A 20,091-nucleotide genomic window follows, 5' to 3' on the forward strand; every position below is an offset into this window, starting at 1 on the left:
TGCATGAAACTGCAATTAAAAGCAGAGTGGCAAGAATGGGTTTAAAAGATTGAGCTGAATAGTACTACCTTATCTGAGCATCCTGTATACTGTATGTGAAGAGTTGACATCAAAAAGGTCCTAATGTTGCTTCTTCAGCTCCAGTATATATGGAAGAACTTTGATAGTGATATTCCCAGGAAGATCATGCTTTCTGGTCTTTCCTCACTCAGGATTGAGCATGCACTTCCCCTTATTTTTGCAGATTATGTGCTTATATTTGTAGTGACAGGAAGAAAAAACAAAGGGGATCAAATCTCATCCATTTGGGGGATATGTGAAGGAATAGTAGCTATTTATTGACAGGGAGGAAAAGGAAAATTCTACTAATCAGACTAAAGGCGCACCTATTCTAACAATTGTCGCTAACTGGATAAATTCAAGAAACTTCCAAACAAGAACAGGAGAATAGTATTCCACTTTTTAAGATATTTTACCCACGATTTAGGAAATAAACTTCCATCATATCTAATTAACACCAAAAGCCCAAACTCTATGACCGTGTGCAGTCTCCCTGGAAAGCTCTCTAAATTAAAGCTTTCACCACTACTGTTTATTATGTTTATATTTGGTGGGTATTTGTTTTAATTTTTTTATGGAATTGTATACAGTCGATGTGTTGTCAGTTGCGTATTCTGGGTGAGCTACTGAGATCTTTTGATTGCAGTGGAATTGAAATATAAAAAATAAACAAACTGATAGAAATGGTAATAATAAAATAAAGAGTAAGATTAGCATCAAAATAACAAAAAGCAAGAGATGCACCTTTATAAAAACAATAAAGGCTAGGCAAAAAGGATTGGATCAAACTTAAAAAAAATCAATGAAATATGATGCGTAAAAGAACAGCTTGTTGATAATTAATATTGATAACAGGTTTATTCTGCTATGTTCATTAGATATTGGTTCTAGAGATACCACCTGAATTTTGATTGATTGATCCTGTGCCATCATTTTCTAATAATAAATTCTAATGACCACATTGATATTCTCCATGACAATCAATCCCTAAACTGTTCCTTCAAGTCTCCCAACGGTGCATTCATTGCCACTGTAATTGGGTTACCCAGCTGGCTATTGGTCATTCTTTTCCTTCCGCCTTTCCCAGCATTAGAGCCTTTTCCCAAAGTTGGATCTTCACATAATGTGTCCAAAGTAGGACAATTAGAGCCTAATTATTAGTGATTTGAGTGAGAACTCTGGGATGAACCTCCTTACCTCGAGTAATTTAAATCAGTATTAAGCTATATTGTAATACTAAGCTGTATAACCAATTACACAGGAGGCAAAGAGTCTGTCTATGTATGAGTTTCAGGATGCAAAAGCTTGCCTTTTGGGAGCTGTATCCCATAAAGCTAAACTGGTGTAAGATTTCAGTGTGCCACCAGCATGCTGATGAACACCCAGGGGATTAGTGTGGAAGACTTTTGCAAATGTTTATTAAATATTGCATTACTTTAGAGCCACAGCACAATGTCTGCTACAGCACAATGTTTGCAAACATCTTGTGTTAATGGACCATTGCCTGATGTTAGTAAACAATTAAAGATGCCCCTGATAGGATGAGAAAAGAAAGCAACATCAAAATTAATAGCAGCAGTTAACCATTTCATATGGTACTCTCGGTGTGTCCTTTTATTTTAGCCAGCTAAATGTGGAAGCAAAATTATGCAATGTACAGTTTTGCTGAAAGGATAAATAATCCCAAGTCCCACAGGAACTACATGGAGGCAGGGAGCAGTCACTGCAATATAAATTTGGCACTATATATCATAATTAGGGAAAATAGGGAACTGGTAAATCTGAACCTGTGGTTTTAAATCATCTTCCTGATTATGCTATGAAATCTGGTAGAAAAATCATCTAAATAAACAATGACAACGAGACGATCCAGTGGTTGTTTTACTCTTTAAAGCTAGCAAATTATACTAAGCCATTGCTTTTTTGCAACCAGACAAACCAAGAGTGAGACCTCCAGGATTATATAGGTCTTACATGGAATGCTGAGCAAAGATAATGTGAGCATACATATGCACCAGCATAAAGCCCCAAATACAGAAATAATTGTTTACAACTAATAAGGAGAGAGAAAGGAAGACATGGGCATCATTCAAAGCATGGCAACACTCCAAAATGCATAGCAATTTCAATATATGGGAGATGCCAAGGCTCTAAGTGTTATTCTAGCAAAATGACCCTGTAATTTTCTGTGGAAGGAAGGCTAGAGATAAGAAAGCAGCATGATGCATTCTTAAAACTTCAGCCTCTGTTAAGGATATAAATTTTGGGGTAAATTTCCTACTGAATTTATCTAGAAGCAACAACATATTTCCACAGATATAAGATCCCATACTTAGAAGAAATTCAACTGAAGGCATATAAGCAAATAATATGGCTGGATACAAAAATAGAGTAGTATAATGTTAATTTTTTATTGATTTCTCCACAAACCTTTAGGAATCAGGTGTTTATGTACTTCAAGAAAGGGTTTAGGGTGGAATTGAAAGTTTTGGGCCAAAATGCTTAGATAGCCTCAGTCGGATAGTCCTAATACAGGCCAACAAGAACTTGCTTGTTCAAATTCCCCATGGAAGTTTGATCTTCTTTACAATATGATCACCTTGTACCTCACATCTATGTTACTCCATTTTATTATCCATTGTAGGAAGGTCCCCTCCCCAAATTAAAATATTTTTTATTCTTAATATTAAAAAGAGGCAGACTATTATATTTCCCCAAAAGAGGAATGGAGAAAAATCTTAACAAAGGCAGAAAGCAATCCCAGTCTTTCTTAATAGCCTCATGCAGGAGCCTCAAGTCTTTAGAGATGGATATTTTGTGCCTATTAAGAAAGACTGGGCCAATCTATTCATAAACAAAATGCCTTCAGCCCGTACAGCTGATGGTATTAAGAAATTACATTCCCCCACCCAAATTCTAAGGACAGAACATGATCTTTAGGACATAACAGGATTAACCCACCACCATTAGAATAACAAAAGACACAAGGCTTACTACATTGCACAACCCCCTGGATTATCTCAATCAGAATCCTATAAAGATCCATCCACTCATTCAGCCATTTTGTCAGCTGTCCCAGAACTGCATGCTGTTGCTGATGCTGCTCATCAATAAACAGGAACCTTCTTTCTTAAGCAGTCTCCATTTTATTTTCCTCATCTTAGCCTCCATTTTATTTCCAGCATCTTATTCCCAGCTTGGAAGTGGACCTGATTTTTCTCTCGACACTATCTTCCTTTTTCTGTAATGAAGCAATTATTTAGATTCATTTATTTATTTATCAGATTTAGAAATCGACCAACACTCTCCCAGAGGGAACTTTATTTGAACCTTTATCTTCTAACTGATTTACTTGGGGGAGGGAGTTCAAATGTCTGATTTGATTCTTAATTGATGGAATGAGAATGCTAACATTTCCTCTCTGGTTTCTTTTATTTCCTCCTTGTCCGCCCAAAGTAGTCTTTCCACTAAAATAAAGGTTGCTGGGTTCACTCAATAAGTGGCGCATATACAAACAGATGTTGAACAAGCATGGCAATAATTGAATCTCCCACCCTCATCCCTGTCCTTTTATTACCCACAGCCCCTGGTAATATTCTAATGAAAGCAAATCTGCTTCCTATCTCTTCCTTTCCCTATGCCTACTGCTACTATACAATGTCATTTATTTAATTGGGATATGGAAGATGCTACCTTAATGTGCAACAACAGATTATTAAAATTAACATGAGCCTCGCCTGGGGATTACTATCTTTGCTAATCCACTCAGTTCCCTTTATTACTATGGGAAAGAAGAAAAGAAGCTTTCTTTTCTTATTGACCTTGCTCTTTACTGATATATATTTTAGAGCTTTTCTTGCCTAAGCCATGTTTGATCATTAAAATACAACTGTCCTTGGAGCAAATGTATCCTATGTTCCAAAATAAGGGAGATTTTTGTAATGTGTGACTGTGGCTAGAAGTGATACATTAATAAGAACAATAAGAGTATCCTGTTTTTTTCCCCAGAGAATGCTAGAGGGCTTCCACAAGCATTTCATCCAACTTTATCTTCACAACAATAACTGTAAAGGCAGACTTAGGTGAGGAAGTGGTTGCCCAAAATACCTTCATGATTCATGGTCAGCTGGCATTTGAACCTGCTTCTCCCTAATTCAATTCTGTCACTTAGTTCCCAGCATTGAATGAAGAAATATGCAGCTTTGGACTTAAGATAAGTCTGGAAAATAAGTCCGTTCTTATTGCTAAAAAGCCACTTCCCTTCATCCTAGACAGTACTGAACATGAATGATTGTCTGACCTGATATAAGACAGCTTACTATATTCATTGGAAATGGAATCAAGAAGTATATGGAGAAGAGGTGATTATACATTATTTTTACAAGTTACTGAAGCACCCTATATTTTTGCTATTATTTGGTAGGCAAACCCTGGCCCTGTCTTAGAAACTGGGGGTGGAAATCTAATGTAGCCTCCAAACTAGACTGACTGGCTCATTAAGCAAGTGAAGCAGTTGCCTCAAGTTGTAGATCATGGGGGACAGCAGAAAAGGGCTTGAGGAGAAAACTATGGTACAGAATGCTCCCACACAAGGAATCCTGGACTTTCCAAGGATGGCACCTGTAACATCTCTGCTGCACTAGCTGTATTGAATGCTAGTTTGCTTCCAGGTCCAATTCAAGGTCTTGGTTATGACCTTTATTTGAGGATCTGCACATTGCATAAACTAGAAAGAGGGCTGAGAAAATAACTACAGACTCTTCAGATCATAGACATAAACTGTTCCAATTTCTCCCTTCTGGATGCTGGTATAGGGTATTGCGTGCCAAAATAATTAGACACAAGGTAGTTTCCCCCCCCCCCTTGCCATCACTCTGCTGAACACCAAATTTACACAGCACTGTCTTAGGTATAAAGATATTTACCCATATAGTAGGCTGTATTGATATTATCCTTCTCATCATTCTCATCTTCTCATCCTTCTCATTTTCTCATCTTTCCTACTACCTTTTCCTATTGGTATCTATGATTTATCACTTGTATCTTATGATTAATGATTGTAACTATGATCTATGATATATGACCTGTCACTTTGTTGTTGTATGTACATTGAGAGCTTATGCACCAGAGACTTGTGTGTTCAATCATACTTGGTCAATAAAGAATTCTATTCTATTCTATTCTATTCTATTCTATTCTATTCTATTCTATTCTATTCTATTCTATTCTATTCTATTCTTTAAAGCCCTAAATGGCAGGGGGCCAGGTTACTTATGGAGTCATCTTTGCCCCATTACACCCATCCCACCTGGTCATATAGAAAGAGTATGCTCGACAGTTAAAGAATTTTGATTGGTGGGGGTCCAAAAAGAGAGCCTTCACTATGGTTGCCCCCACCATTTGGAACATTCACCCAAGGCCATCTTTCAACCTCCTTATGGAAGGCAGCATAAAAGTTTAATAAATAAAATTTCCCCCCTCCCAAGCACAAGAAGAGCAACCACTCTTCTGGCCTTCCAGAAACGTCTGAAGACCTGACTCTGCCGACTCACTTGGGCTCCGCAGAGGTGCACGCAGCAATGGGGCAGTTGGTTTCTTCCCCACAATTTAATTCTAAATTTTAAATACTTTATTCTTGTTTTAATCTGCATTTTTATTGTACTATTTATATAATTTGTAACTTTTTATGTCTTATTTGTACACTGCCCAGAGTTGTTCTGTGTGGGAGATGGGCAGTTTTTAAATGTGATAAATAAATTAAAAATAAATAAATAAAACATAGAAGTAATGGAGACAGTCCCAAGAAATGCTGAAAACAACACTGTTCGTAATGGTTCAGTATTATTCTTCAAAGCTAAAATTAAAGCTGTTGCCTCGATCTGTATATTATATTTTGTTATTCAATTTTCTTCCACATTACTGAAATCTGGAGATGTGTCAGAATGAGGTCCAAAAGATGTTAAATTTCACGGACTACAACAATTCATCCCTCTACAACTCTGTAATTCCTCACACTTACTGATACCTCCTATCCAAAACCTCTGGAAATCTCATCAGTGAAAAATGGAAGGTCCAGGTTGTAAAGAAACCACTCCTTGAGTATCTAACCACAGCCAAAGCAGAAATGGTTGCCCTCTCAAAAGCAGTGGAAAGTGCTCACAAAAAAATATTCCAGTGGAATCCAGAAAGAATGTCATACCTTTGGCTGATTTTCAGATAAACAAGATGTATTCAAGTGCTTTTCAGCTGCTAATGTTTCTTCCAGAGATAAGAATATTGTGTACTAAATAAGAATCTCCCAGAGAAGAGGGGAGAGCAATGATCCAGTGACAGGAAGAAAGAAAATATATGGTTCATATACCCAGAAGTAATTTTCTGATTTTGAAAATGTTATGTTGCTACCCATCATATGAGTCAAAGAAGGGAGGAAATGAGGACTGGCTCTTCCAGTTGATGGGCAAACTAAGAGCTTCCTATTGTTACAACATTTGGGCCCCATGTATAATGAAAGCTTTGTTAACTTTTAAAATACTGAATGAGCAACAGGAAGTAACTGTTAACTTAAAGAAACAATGAAATGTGTTGTAGTCAGAACATATCTAGGCAACCCTAACTCCTAATGTATCATTCCATAATTCCAGGGCTTCAACCGCATAATTTCTTGGAAAGGATAAGCCCTTGTCCTTTCTTCTGTCTCCCAGACATCATCAGTAGGAATCAGCTGCTGAATGCACCACAATGGGATAAGCAGCAGTCATACAATGCTGAGATTCTACATTACCTGCTTCGCCCTCCTTATTGTTTCCAGCAAGAATTAAGGAGGAAGGAAGCAAGGAATCCTATTGACATTGATGAACTTCAGTTTTAGCTAAAGAGTGTCATTATTCAGTAGCCTTCTGATAAAGAAAATCACAAGGGGTGGAATTGTTAAGTAGGTAACCAGGTGTGGCTCAGTGTGAACAAATAGATAGACTCCAGATTCTCTCTCCTGATAATATGTTTATTCAGCACTGGACAAAGGTGGATCCTCCGAATTTGCCCCAACTGCAATTTCAAGCAAGCATATATAAGTTTCTTGGATACACAACAGATATGGTGCTTACATGAGTGCTTATGAGTGCTTACAATACTGCTTACATTGCTACCAACCTGCCTTCCATTGAGGACTATGAAAATATCTACAAACCCCTCCCATCCTGGACATAAACTGCTTCAACCTCTACCCTCAAAATGATGCTATAGGGCTGTGGTGATGAACCTATGGCACATGTGCCACCGGTGGCACGCAGAGCCCTCTCTGTGGGCACAAGCGCCATCGCCCAAGTCCTAGGCCTTCAGTCCCATCCATGAGCAACCTGCATCAATACCCACACAGGGTAAGGTTGCCTAGCCCATCAACACCTCCCCAAGCATTTTTTTACCTACCTGCCTTTCAGCTGCATTCCATTTTTCCATTCTTTTCTCAGCCATCACTGTGTGTTTGTGGGACTATCAGTTAAAAAAAAAGTTCCATCAGACTTTCTAACTTCTCGCGAGATCTCAAGAAGTTAGAAAGTCTGATAAAACTTTTTTTTTACCCATAGTCCCACAAACACTCGGTGAAGGCTGAAACAGAATGCAGCTAAAAGGCAGGTTAATAAAAAAAAAAAGGCTTGCGGGAGGCGAGGGCATCTGGGTAGGGGCAGGCACAGCAACCTTACCTTGCATAGTGGTGGGAGGGTGAGGCATGTGCCCTTTCTCTGCCAGGCCAGCCCCTGCAGCCCCGGGGTTGCTGTGCTGGGCAGTGGTGGGCAGGGGATTGAGGTGGGGGCTGGCAGGCTAACCAAAGCAGCAGGTGGAGTGCCAGAGGATCAGGGAGGAAGGGTGTTAAAGTGGGCAGTCGGGCGATTGGTAAGAGCAACACAGTTGAGTGGAAAGCAGCTTCAGAACAAGTGGGGCAGATAAGGAAAGAATCCCAGCCAGTGGCAGGATGGAAATTTCTGGGGGGAGTGAGGATATCTTTCCTTACCTGCCCCAGTTGTTCTGAAGCCCCTTTCCACTGAGCTGCATTGCTCTTGCCAATGGCTCGACCATCCACTTCAGCGCCCTCCCTCCCCAAGCCTTTGGTGCTCCACCTGCTGCATTGGTGGCTCTGTAGGCAGAGCTGCGAAGTTCTCTTCTCTCTCAGAGAAGAGAACTTCTCAGTTCTGCCTACAGATCCATCAAAGCTGTAGCTCAGGGGTCCTCAAATTATGGCCCAACCTGTCTTTTTATCCAGCCTGCCTCAACCTCCCGGGCAAGCCGTCCAATTGCAAGGAGAGTATGGATGGATGGTAGCGAGAGCCCCAGCCAGTGGCAGGATGACAAATTGGTGGGAGAAGATGTTTTTTCCCCAATTTCTCCCTCACGTGCCCAAGGGTGCGCTCGTACTTTGGCCATGCCCCCTTCCTTTCCTCCTCTCACCTATTCGTGTTTTTACCTCAGGGCCAGGCTGAGAGGTTTAGGCCTTGCTTGCAGCCTTGGCTTTGCTTAGGGCAGCCAAGCCTGGTGATGACAATGCCACTGCTTCTGCTGCTGCTGCTTCTGAGGCGAGTCCCTCGCTAGGCGCTATGGAACGTGAGCCCCAGCCTCCAACACTGCTACTGCTGCCACCATGCCAGCCAAAAGGAAATTGGTGCCACTGGCTCACAACATCACCCCCACCGTTGCCGAGGACCCAGCCCCACCGGCGATTGGAGTGGGGCTGGTGGAGTGGGGTGCCAGTTATGGGTCTGAGGGGAGCGGGTGAAGGGCAAGGTATTTGTGAGGGGCAGCTGGGATGAGTGAGAAAAAAGGAGAATTTGTTCCTGGAAAGTTATTTCAGGGTTGTGAGGGTTATGTGGAGCTCAGGCAATGAAAGGTTGGGGGAGCCACTGGGAGGGAGGATGCAGTCGGCCTTTGGAGGAGCATCCCGATCCATGAATGGGGGTGGTGGTGCCATGTCCAGGTGAAGCCCTTTACCTGGTAGGTAAAGCTGAAGGTGGTGGAACAGCTCGGAGGAACTGGGAGTGCCGGTGCTGGTGGTTGACAGAAACTTAATTGGCCTTTAGGGTCCAGGGAATGGTGGAGGAAGGATGGGGGCATTGGGATGTGCCCCATGGGAAAGAGGAATGAGGTCCTGCCAGGCAGGTTCTTCTGCCCTGAGACGGTCCGGAATGCCAATCAAGGAGAAGATTTCTGGCTCAGAGTTAAAATGAAGGGTCCTTGGTGGGAGGGTGTCTCTGAGGATGGTGGTTTTCTTGCAGACGTTTCAGGACCCAAAGTGGGATAATAAGTGAACTATTGATGTTACCTAGTTTGGGTCATGAGACGTCTACAAGAAAGCCACAAAGCTCAGAGAGGACCAAGGAACCCACAACCGCCCTCCTCCTCCTCTTCTTTTTTTCTCCTCCACTCCACAAACCCCATTGTCTTCTGACACTGCTGATGTTACCTAGTTTGGGTCATGAGACATCTGCAAGAAATGCTGAATGGAAATGGCACCTCTGCCCTGCCCTCTGCCTTGCTCACCTCACCCTGCAGGACGAGCCACCTGCCCACCATCCCACCTGCCAGAGACCCCCTGGATCTCCCCCAACCATGCCCAGCCCCCACAGGTGTCCCTCCCCATGAGCAACATTGAGGTGGCCATGCCCACCCCAGCCACGCCCACCCAGTTTGCCATGACCACTGCAGCCATGCCCACCCAGTGGGCCATGCCCACCCAGCACCCAACAATAAATAAGTGGGGTTTGGATTGCAGTTTGGGCACTCAGTCTTTAAAAGATTCACCATCACTGCTATAGGGCATTGCACACCCAAACAACCAGATACAAGGACACTTTTTCCCCCATGCCATCACTCTGCTAAACAACATTGTCAAATTATCTAGTAAGGCTGTATTACTATTATTCTTCTCATGTTTCCTATTACCTATTTCCTAATCTACTTATGACTATCACTTTGTTGCTTATATCTTACAATTTATATTGTTTTATTTAGTATGCTAGTATGATTTATGCTGGTTGCTTATTTAGTATCCTATGACTATCACTACGTGTTGTATCTTATTATTTATGGTACATGTATTTTAAGATTATACTCATGATTTATCACTCATTGCTTGTATGTATACTGAGAACTTATACACCGGAGACAATTTTCTTGTGTGTCCAATCATACATGGCCAATAAAGAATTATATTCTATTCTGTTATAAAGTATAGAAGTTACAAAAAAAAATTGTGCATGCATCTTGTGGTTATCATCACACGTTCAACTGCACGCCTCTGACTTCTTATTAGAAGTTTCCATAACCCTGAAGGACTGCTAAGGCCTAGATTTTATTTCTGTCATTTCAACATAAGAATCTTTAGAGTGTCAGAAGAATAATTTGGGATTCCAACTCCAGCCAGTTCTGCGCAAGAATAAATGAAAATGAGAGCCAGACAGCTGTGAGGAAAGAAGAAATATTTATTCCTAAAAGCAAAAGAGTTTGTCTTTAGGGGTAGGTTGCAGATAAATGGTTTTACAGCCACATATTTTTATAAGGGGAACTTGTCCAGGGTATGGAATTGTCTATGTGCCAATTCTAGAGTGACACTTGAGGTGTGTGTAGGTGTGTGTGTGTGTGTGCGTGTGTGTGTGTATATGTGTGTAGGTATGTTTATTCTTGTGAACATGCACTTCTTCTGGGAGACCTAATTTAATTAACTCTGTTTGCATTTGCAGACCTTATCCTTTGATATGTGGATTAGGTCTGAGTATTTTGGGGATTGAGGAAGTTGGCTAATTTTAGTTGATTAACTTAGTTTCATCTTGACTGTCAGTTATCTAATGGAGACACTGATTCTCAGACCATTGTAGATTGTGTTAATATTTTAAGGGAAGGTGGAAACAGTATAAAGAATAAAATATATTTGGATATAAAACTTCTCACAAGAGCAAGCATCAAAGTTATCAGAATCTTGATCAACATAATTGAAAGGGTTCCCTTTCAATTCAGAGCTAACATTCTGCATTTGCACATATGGCTAAATCAGGAGGTTTATCTAGACTGTACTGAATATAGTAAGTATTCACAAACACACACACACACACACACACAAAGGCTAAGCAATTATAGCAGGCTTGCAAATCACCCTAAGACAGAAACAAACCAATCACATTTGGCAGAACTGCCTTCTCAACCAGAATCTCCTTAACCCATCTGATCTTGCTGGGAGTAACTGCTGGTGGTTCCACACTTCTGAGAGATTTGAGGAGCCAAAGTGACATCTCATTTTGGTACAGTGGTAGTGCCAGTGTTCTGGAATGGCCTGCCTTTGGAAATCAGAAAAAGAATTGAAACAAAGATTAACTGAGCATCTAAAACAGTACAAAAGCAACAGAATAAGGTTTCCTGCATTAGAGCTTATTACAAGAAACAAATAACTAGCATAAATACTAAAAGATGTCAACTCTGTAATATCAAATATAAGCACAATCTCAATGTAAGAAAAAAACCAGTTAATATACAGCTTGTACCTTGGATGCAAAGTCAACAAAGAAGAAAAAAAACCAAACAGTGCACCACCAAAATAGAGATCAGACCGGAAAATAAGATCAATATGCTAAGATGTAAATATTTCATCTGTTCTAGCTTGCATGCAAGCTAGCAAGCTGGAACAGATGAAAGAAAAGTTCAAGAACAAGAAGATCAAAGAATACCTAATTAAAAAATATCACTTAGAAACAAGGAAGATCAGGAAGCATCAGAGCACCAAAGCAGCAAATAATAGCTATAGCCAAGAAGATTAGCAGATACAAAGCTCAAATTGCAAATTATAGATAGATTCTTCAACTTCAATACAATCAGAAATGTTTCTACCAATCCATCAGTGGAAAGACTGCAGTGAATCAGTCAATCCTTGACAAGGAAGAAACTGTGCAGTTATGGGTGCATATATAGGGTAATCCAAAGAAATACAACAAGAATGCAGCTTGGTTAAAGGAGAAGGAAAAGAATAAAAAAAAGAAGTTGAAATGAAAGAACTTGTAGTAACAGCAGAAATGGTGTGAAAAGGGGCAAGGAAGATCAAGAATTGATCAGCACTAGTATGAATATGATTAATATGAAATGCATGGTTTTTGATTGCAGTATCTGACAGGTCTGCACCCATTCATCACCAAACAATTTAATAACACACTGCAAGGAGGTAAAACTGAAGATTGATTAACATCTAGCAAAATCCACATGATACTGAAAGATCCAATGAAAGGGGCAGGATGAGACGACCACAGGCCAATTACCAACAACTTACCAACAACTTTAAAATTGCTGACTGATGTGGTAGCCAATGTAGTCCAATAGCATCTAGCTGAAAACCTGAGCAGAAAGGAAACTGCCCAAATAGCAGAGGGACAAATTAACAGTTCCTAATTAACAAGAAGCTTTTGGAGAACTGTAAGACAAAGAAGATCAATTTGAATGTAGCCTGGAATGATTACAAGAAGACACTGGACTCCCTGCCACATGATAGAATATTCGAATACTTGGAAATAATAGGAATCAGTAGAAATATCAGAAGCTTTGTGCAAAGATCACTGGCATAATGCAAGACACAGTTGCTGGCCAATGGTAATTGACTGGGAGAGCTTAGCATCAATAGAGAAATCTTTCAAGGAGCAAGGAGACTTCCTACCACAAATACTGTTTGTCACTGCATGTCCATACATCATGTGCTATTTATGCCAAATGTGCCATTTATGCCATCATGTGGCATTTTAACATTGAAATTTATGCCCACCTCATAATAACCCTGTTCCCTCAGGTTAATGAGGGTGTTATAGAAAAATACAGGTATGCTAATCAGTCAACTAAACCAGGTAGTCAAATTTATCCAGAAACCAAATTTAATCATATATAGGATTAAATTAAATTTACCCAGTGGTGTGTCCTGAGCCTGCAAATGCAGGCTCAGGACATTGCAATGATCCCGGGCTTGCAGAAGCTGCCCAGGACCAGACTGAGTGGCACCGGCTTTGCGTGCATGCGCAAGGCACGAAAAGTGCCTGATGATGTTGCCATTATGTCCAGGGACCTGGGCATATAAAAGGAGGCCTGCGTGCCTTTGTTTGTTGTTGGAGTTTTGACTGAAAGCACAATAAAGGGTTGTTATACAGCAATGTGTCCTCTTCCTTCACCTTCGCTCCAAGGACTTAACACTGGCGATGAAGGTGGGATCTTTCACAAGAAAAATAGAAGGAAGCTATAAGAGTCACACAAAAGAAGTCCTGAAAGGGGAAAAACAGCATTAAAATCAGCATCCATCCTGCCAGTACAGCGTCGCTGGAGGGTGAGTTTGGCTGAAAGACCCTTTCCCTGAAGAAGCAAGTGGTGGAGCACAAGCTACAATAGCGAAGATCGGCCGCTTGTCAGAATTTGATGTTGCACACCCGGAAAGATGGGAATCATACATTGCGAGGGTGGAGAACTATTTCAGAGTCAACCAAATTCGTGAAGATGGGCTGAAGGCCACCACATTGTTGTGTGTATGCGGACAAGAGACTTTTGAGATTGCTGAAAATCTAGTGCAGTGGTTCTCAACCTTTTTAATGCTGCGACCCCCAATTGGTCGTAAGTTGAGGACTATTCAACCGGTCGTAAGTCGAGGACTACTCAACTGGTGCAGCACCGTTTGCAGAATGGGACTTTTGGCGGTCTCAGCAGGGCAGAGACAGCCTGAACAATTCCTATTGGCTTTTGAAAGCCAATAGAATTAGACTCTATTCAAGAGAGTCTATTCTATTGGCTTTCAAAAGCCAATAGAATAAAAGGGAGTAGCACAGCTAAGGAAAAGGAGGGAAAAAAATGGCGGACTGCGTTGTTTGGCGACCCCCATGAAATGGTCATTCGACCCCAAATGGGGTCCCGACCCACAGGTTGAGAACCACTGATCTAGTGGCTCCTGCTTCTCTGGAAGGCATAACATACACGGATTTAAAGAAGCTTCTAAAGGAACACTTCCAGCCCAAGTTGTCCGTCATTGCATGGAGGCACACGTTTGAACAAAGGGATCAGAAGGCAGGAGAATCTGCTAAAGACTTTATTGCGGCCTTGAGATGAGCAGCCAGACCGTGTGAGTTTAAAGACTTAGAAGAAAGGCTGCGCGACCATTTTGTATGCGGGTTAAGGAATAAAGACTTATTATGGAACATAAATTGCTAATTGATGCTATCAACTGCATACAGAGAGAATCAATATAAAATGATTTACAGATGGCATTTAACACCGGCGAGATTGGCTAAAATGTACAAAAATATAGAAGTATTGGAAATGTAAAATCAGAGAAGGAACATTTTATCACATGTGGTGGCTGTGCTCCAAAGCAAAAAATGATTGGGAATGAATAAGAGATTGGATACAAGAGATAACGGAGATACAAATGAATTTTAAACCAGAATTATTTCTTTTGGGCATAATAAATTTAAAGATGGAAAAACAATTCCAACATATCATTATACATATATTGACTGCAGCTCGTATAGCATATGCTCAATGTTGGAAGAGTGAAAATATTCCCAGAAATGATATGATTATGTACAAAATCTTGGAATGCGCAGAAATGAATAAACTTACATTAGAATTAAAAGACAAGGAGGTGACAGAATTTTATGAAATTTGGAATAAATGTTAAAATTGGCTAGAACAGAGAAAGGAAAAGACATAATTATTGATGTACATAAAATGTAAATAAGTGTTGTGGTTCCGGCTAATGAAACATTCCAAAGAACTTCCAGGCATTTATTTTCCTAAAAGTTTTTTATTGTTACAAAATGTTAGCACAGGCACAATGGAGGGATGCTAGGATCTAAGTTCTCTTCCTCTGAGCAGTTAGATTATCAGCATGTTCCTTCCCTAAATTAGCCGTCATATCTCACATTATCCAATTAGTGTGAAGGTCAAATGTTTTCTTCCTCTTTCTTTACCAGGCTTTACCCCCAACGTCCCTTCTGCTCTTTATTAACCCCATATTTACCAGACAATTCTGCATATTGTCAAAAGCAAGAATATACAATATTTGCAGCATTGACAATAAGATGTAAAGAATGCTTAAAATGTATAGTACTGTTCTGTTAAAAGAAAAGATTTATGTTTATGTATTTTAAGTTTGTTTGGGTGTATGGTGTATGGTGAAAAATAATAAAAAAAATTTAAAAAAGGAATAGAGACTTACAGCAAAAGATCTTCGCTAAGGAAGATGTCTCTTTCCAAGATGCTCTGCGAGAGGTTACAGCAGAGGAAGCAGCAGGAGGGGCAGTCAAAAACATACGGCCCAACAGAAGCTCTCCGGAGACCGTTGCCATCCACCAGAAGAACGTGAGAGAAGAGTCGGAAGAAGTTCCTGAAGATGAGGTGGACAAGCTTTACCAGGCAGCTGGAAGGAGACAGAAGGAACGCACAGAAAAGGCTTCAATGGCCCTGCAATGCTTCGGGTGTGGAGGATGCCACAAATGAGCTGACTGCCGGTTCCGTTCCACCATTTGCAGGGCATGCGATAGGCAAAGCCACATCGCATCCATCTGTTTGGGTCGTCAGAAGGTACAACCTAGAGAAGAATTGCATCTGAAAGGTACCAGGGTCCCCAGCCAAAATAGGGTGGGTTTCTGCACAACACGCAGAAGTGTTCTAAGGACAGGCACACATAAACCCTTAAAGAAGAAACTGTCCCTTAAAGTAAGGTTGCAGGGGGTCCCTTTATCCATGGAATTGGACACTGGATCTGCTCTTTCCATAATTTCCCTCAACACATTCAGGAAGATTTGTAGCAGCAGTAGCCTTCGAGTTAAACTCAGGCCATCCAACGTGATACTCACTGACTTTCAGAATTCTAAGGTGTATGTTAAGGGGGAGGCCACCCTTAAGGTACAGTACAAGGATTTTGAGGGTCACTTAGATGTGTTGGTTGTTGGGGGTGAATGCACGAGTCTCATTGGACTCGATTGGTTTGAGGCTCTGGGAATCCAGGTCATGGGGCTGCAATTGTTAAGTCTTGCAGAAGTCTGCAAGGAATTTGCAGATGTGTTTAGTTCTGAGCTTGGAACCTATAAGGGGCCTCCAGTTTCATTACGATTAGATCCTTCCATAACATCCATTAGAGTCAAGCCTAGGATGGTACCTTTTGCCCTCAAAGACAAGATTGATGCTGAACTGGACAAATTGCTCCAACAGGGCAACTTGGAACTGTAGATTCTAGTCCTTGGGAAAGGCCCATAGTAATGCCTCTTAAGGCTAATGGGGACATACGTATTTGTGCAGATTACAAGTGCACACTAAACAAGGCACTACAGCAACATGCTTATCCAGTACCTGTAGTAAGTCACATTCTGGCTTCCCTGAAAGGGGGGCGCATTTTTGCGAAACTTGACCTGGCACAGGCCTATCAACAGTTGCCTATTGATGAGGCAGCTGCTGAAGCTCAAACAATTGTGACCGACAGAGGGGCTTTTAAGGTAAAGAGATTGCAATTTGGGGTGAATGTAGCCCCTGGTATATTCCAAAGTGTCATGGAAACCACATTGAGGGGTATTCCTGGAGTCTGTGCATATTTTGATGATGTCCTCATTGCAGGGGAATCATCCCAAAACCTGGCAGAGAGATTAAGGGCTGTCTTACTTCGTTTTAGAAGAGTAGGCCTTAAGTTAAAAAAAGACAAATGTAAGATAGGAGTTAATTCTACTGACTTTTTGGGATTCAGGATAGATGCTCAAGGCATTCACCCTTCTGATGCTAAATTAAAGGCCATTCAGCAGGCCTCAAGCCCTAAGTCTAAGGGCGAACTTCAAGCCTTTTGGGGCCTTTTGAACTTCTACCATGCATTTCTGCCACATAAAGCTGCTATAGCTGAGCCTTTGCATAGGCTCTTAGACAAACAAGCCTGTTGGCAGTGGACTAAGGTCCATGAAGAAAGTTTCAATGAGGTTAAAGCCTTGCTTACTTCTAATGCTGTACTAGCTCACTTCAATGAGCAACTGCCTGTTTGCATTGCCTGCGATGCTTCTCCTTATGGAGTAGGGGCTGTCCTTAGCCATCTGATGGCTGATGGGACACAGGTCCCTGTGGCTTATTATTCCAGAACACTGTCTTCTGCTGAGCGTAATTATGCTCAGATTGACAGGGAAGCGCTGGCCATTGTGGCTGGCATTAGGAAGTTTCATGATTTCATATACGGCCTCCATTTCATGGTCTACACTGACCATAAGCCACTGCTGGGGCTGTTTACCACAACCAAACAGACCCCACATATCCTTTCTCCTCGTATGCTGAGATGGTCCATTTTCTTGTCAGCATATGACTACACGCTGATTCACAAACCTGGAAAGGAAATGGGCCATGCTGATGGCCTAAGTAGATTACCCCTGCCAGTCTTGGAGCCTGACCCTGCTCCAGCAGTTAATATTCTGCCAATTCAAGAATTGCCTGAGTCTCCCCTCAGTGCTAGGGATGTGGCTGCAGAAACTGCCACTGATCACACACTTACACATGTGTTGTCATGGGTGTTGTCAGGTTGGCCTGACAAGTGCCCTGATACTGAGTTCCAAAGTTTCTGGCATAAGAGGCATGAGTTGTCCACTTTCAAGGGTTGCCTGTTATGGGGAAGTAGGGTAGTAATTTCTGCCTCATTGAGGTCTAGAATCTTAATCTCTCTACATGAGGGACACCCTGGAATAGTCAGGATGAAAGCGCTTGTGTGCAGCCATTTGTGGTGGCCTGGCCTTGATAAAGCCATCGAGGCCCAGGTACAAGGGTGCCATGTGTGCCAACAGTCCCGGCCTGAAATGCCTCAGGTTCCAGTTCATAGGTGGGAGGAAACCCTAACACCATGGTCTTGGGTACATATTGATTACGTTGGGCCCTTTCAGGGGCAATTCTTCCTAGTAGTTGTTGATAGCCATTCCAAGTGGCTAGAGGTTGTTCCTGTGACCTCCACTACTACTGCCAAGACTATCCAGGTGCTGAGAGGTATTTTTGCAGCTCATGGCCTTCCAGATGTTCTGGTTTCAGATAACGGTCCTCAATTCACTTCTTCTGAGTTCCAGGCTTTTCTTCAAGCCAACCTGATCCACCATGCAACTTCGGCTCCTTTCCACCCATCCACCAACGGGATGGCTGAGCGTATGGTGCACACCACCAAGGATGCCCTCAAGAGACTGACTTATGGTGACTGGCATCACAGGTTAGCAGACTTTCTTCTTGCACATTGCACCACACCTTGCACATCCACCGGGAAGAGTCCTGCTGAACTCCGCTGGGGTCGCCAGCTCATTACTAAGCTGGACAGACTGCATCCTGACCAGTTGATGTCTCAGGTGCCACATCCACGAGCACCAAGGTGCCTTCACGTGGGTGATCCGGTCTGGACTCGGAACTACGGGCCTGGTCATCTCTGGGTACCAGCTGTGGTCTGCAAGGTCTCGGGACCTTTGTCCTATGAAGTGTCTTTGGCTGACAACCGTGTTATTCAGCGGCACATTGATCAGCTGCGTGTGAGGCTGGATCTACACCCTTCTGCTCCTGGCTCTGAACTGGGGGGGAGGAAGGCTATAGAGTGCATTCTGAGGATCAATGTCAGCAGCCATTACTGGCCGCTGAGGAGGTCATTGATCCCCCATCACAGGGTTCCGCAAGTGCTCTGAACAGGAAGTCATGGGGCAGGGGGCCATCCCATACACCCATACATACTCCAGCCAGGGAGTCACACCAGGGGTATCCACATTATTCACCCATAGCTAGCAATACTCCAGACAGGGAGACCGACCGAGGGTATCCAAATAACTCACATTCTGCAAGAGAACTGGCAACACAGCAGGGGAGCAGGCCAAATTCTGCAATTGCTCCCAGAAGAAAGTCCTCTGTAAGGGGAGCAAACAGAGAGGCTACTCCTGATTCTGGCACCTCAGGCCTGACCTTAGGGTCCACTGGATACTGGGGCCCTGTAGCCACCCCTGACTATCCATCTGTTGACTTTGGGTTCGAGGGACAGTGCTCCCAAGAAGGGTCCATTGTGGATCCGGGGACTACCACCCCTCCAAGGGATGTTGGGTTGAGCGCAGAGGGCACCGCCAACCAGCAGATGGGCAGATCAACCAGGTACTCAGGGCAGCAAAGCCCTGACCTACTGAGCCTGGCAGGTGAGCAGGTAGGTCAGGCAACAATACCAGGGTCTCCTGAGGCAAGCGGGCAGACATGTCCTGGCTCACCTAGCCTAGGGGGCAAAGGAAAGGAACCAGCAAACTCTCCCAGTCCGAGGAGGTCGCAAAGGGCCAAGTGCCCTCCCAAATATCTTTCAGACTTTGTGAAGTTGCTGACCAGCTACCAGGGGTATTAACCTTAAGATTATTAGTTACTATTGTATTTTGTTTTACTTATGATTTTAAGTGTCTTAGTTGTCATAACAAGGATAGGAATTGTGGGTGGTGGCAATCTCAGGCACTCGCTTCCATGCTTGACTGTCAGGATTGTTCCAAGCTAGGGGGGAGGGGTGTTGTGTCCTGAGCCTGCAAATGCAGGCTCGGGATGTTGCAATGGTCCTGGGCTTGCAGAAGCTGCCCAGGACCAGACTGAGTGGCTCCGGCTTTGCGCACATGCACAAGGCGCGAAAAGTGCCTGATGATGTTGCCATTATGTCCGGGGACCTGGGCATATAAAAGGAGGCCTGCGTGCCTTTGTTTGTTGTTGGAGTTTTGACTGAAAGCACAATAAAGGGTTGTTATACAGCAATGTGTCCTCTTCCTTCGCCTTCACTTCAAGGACTTAACACCCAGTTAATCATGTTATGGGAACAGCTAAATCTAGTCAGTGTTGTTGAAGGACACAGGAAGAAAGAATGGCTAAAAAATATAGGGCTTACTATTACAGACCTGATTGCTGAAACCTACCAGAACAGAATTTCTCCCTACCAGATAACTATAGTGTAACTAGAGCCTATGTGCCCATTTGAGAAAAACTAGTAAGATTTGCCAGTACTCTCTCAATATAAAGCTTTGTGGGATG

This window comes from Crotalus tigris, unplaced genomic scaffold (genome assembly GCF_016545835.1).
Source record: "Crotalus tigris isolate CLP2741 ecotype Arizona unplaced genomic scaffold, ASM1654583v1 scf7180000018806.1695572, whole genome shotgun sequence".
NCBI lineage: Eukaryota > Metazoa > Chordata > Lepidosauria > Squamata > Viperidae > Crotalus > Crotalus tigris.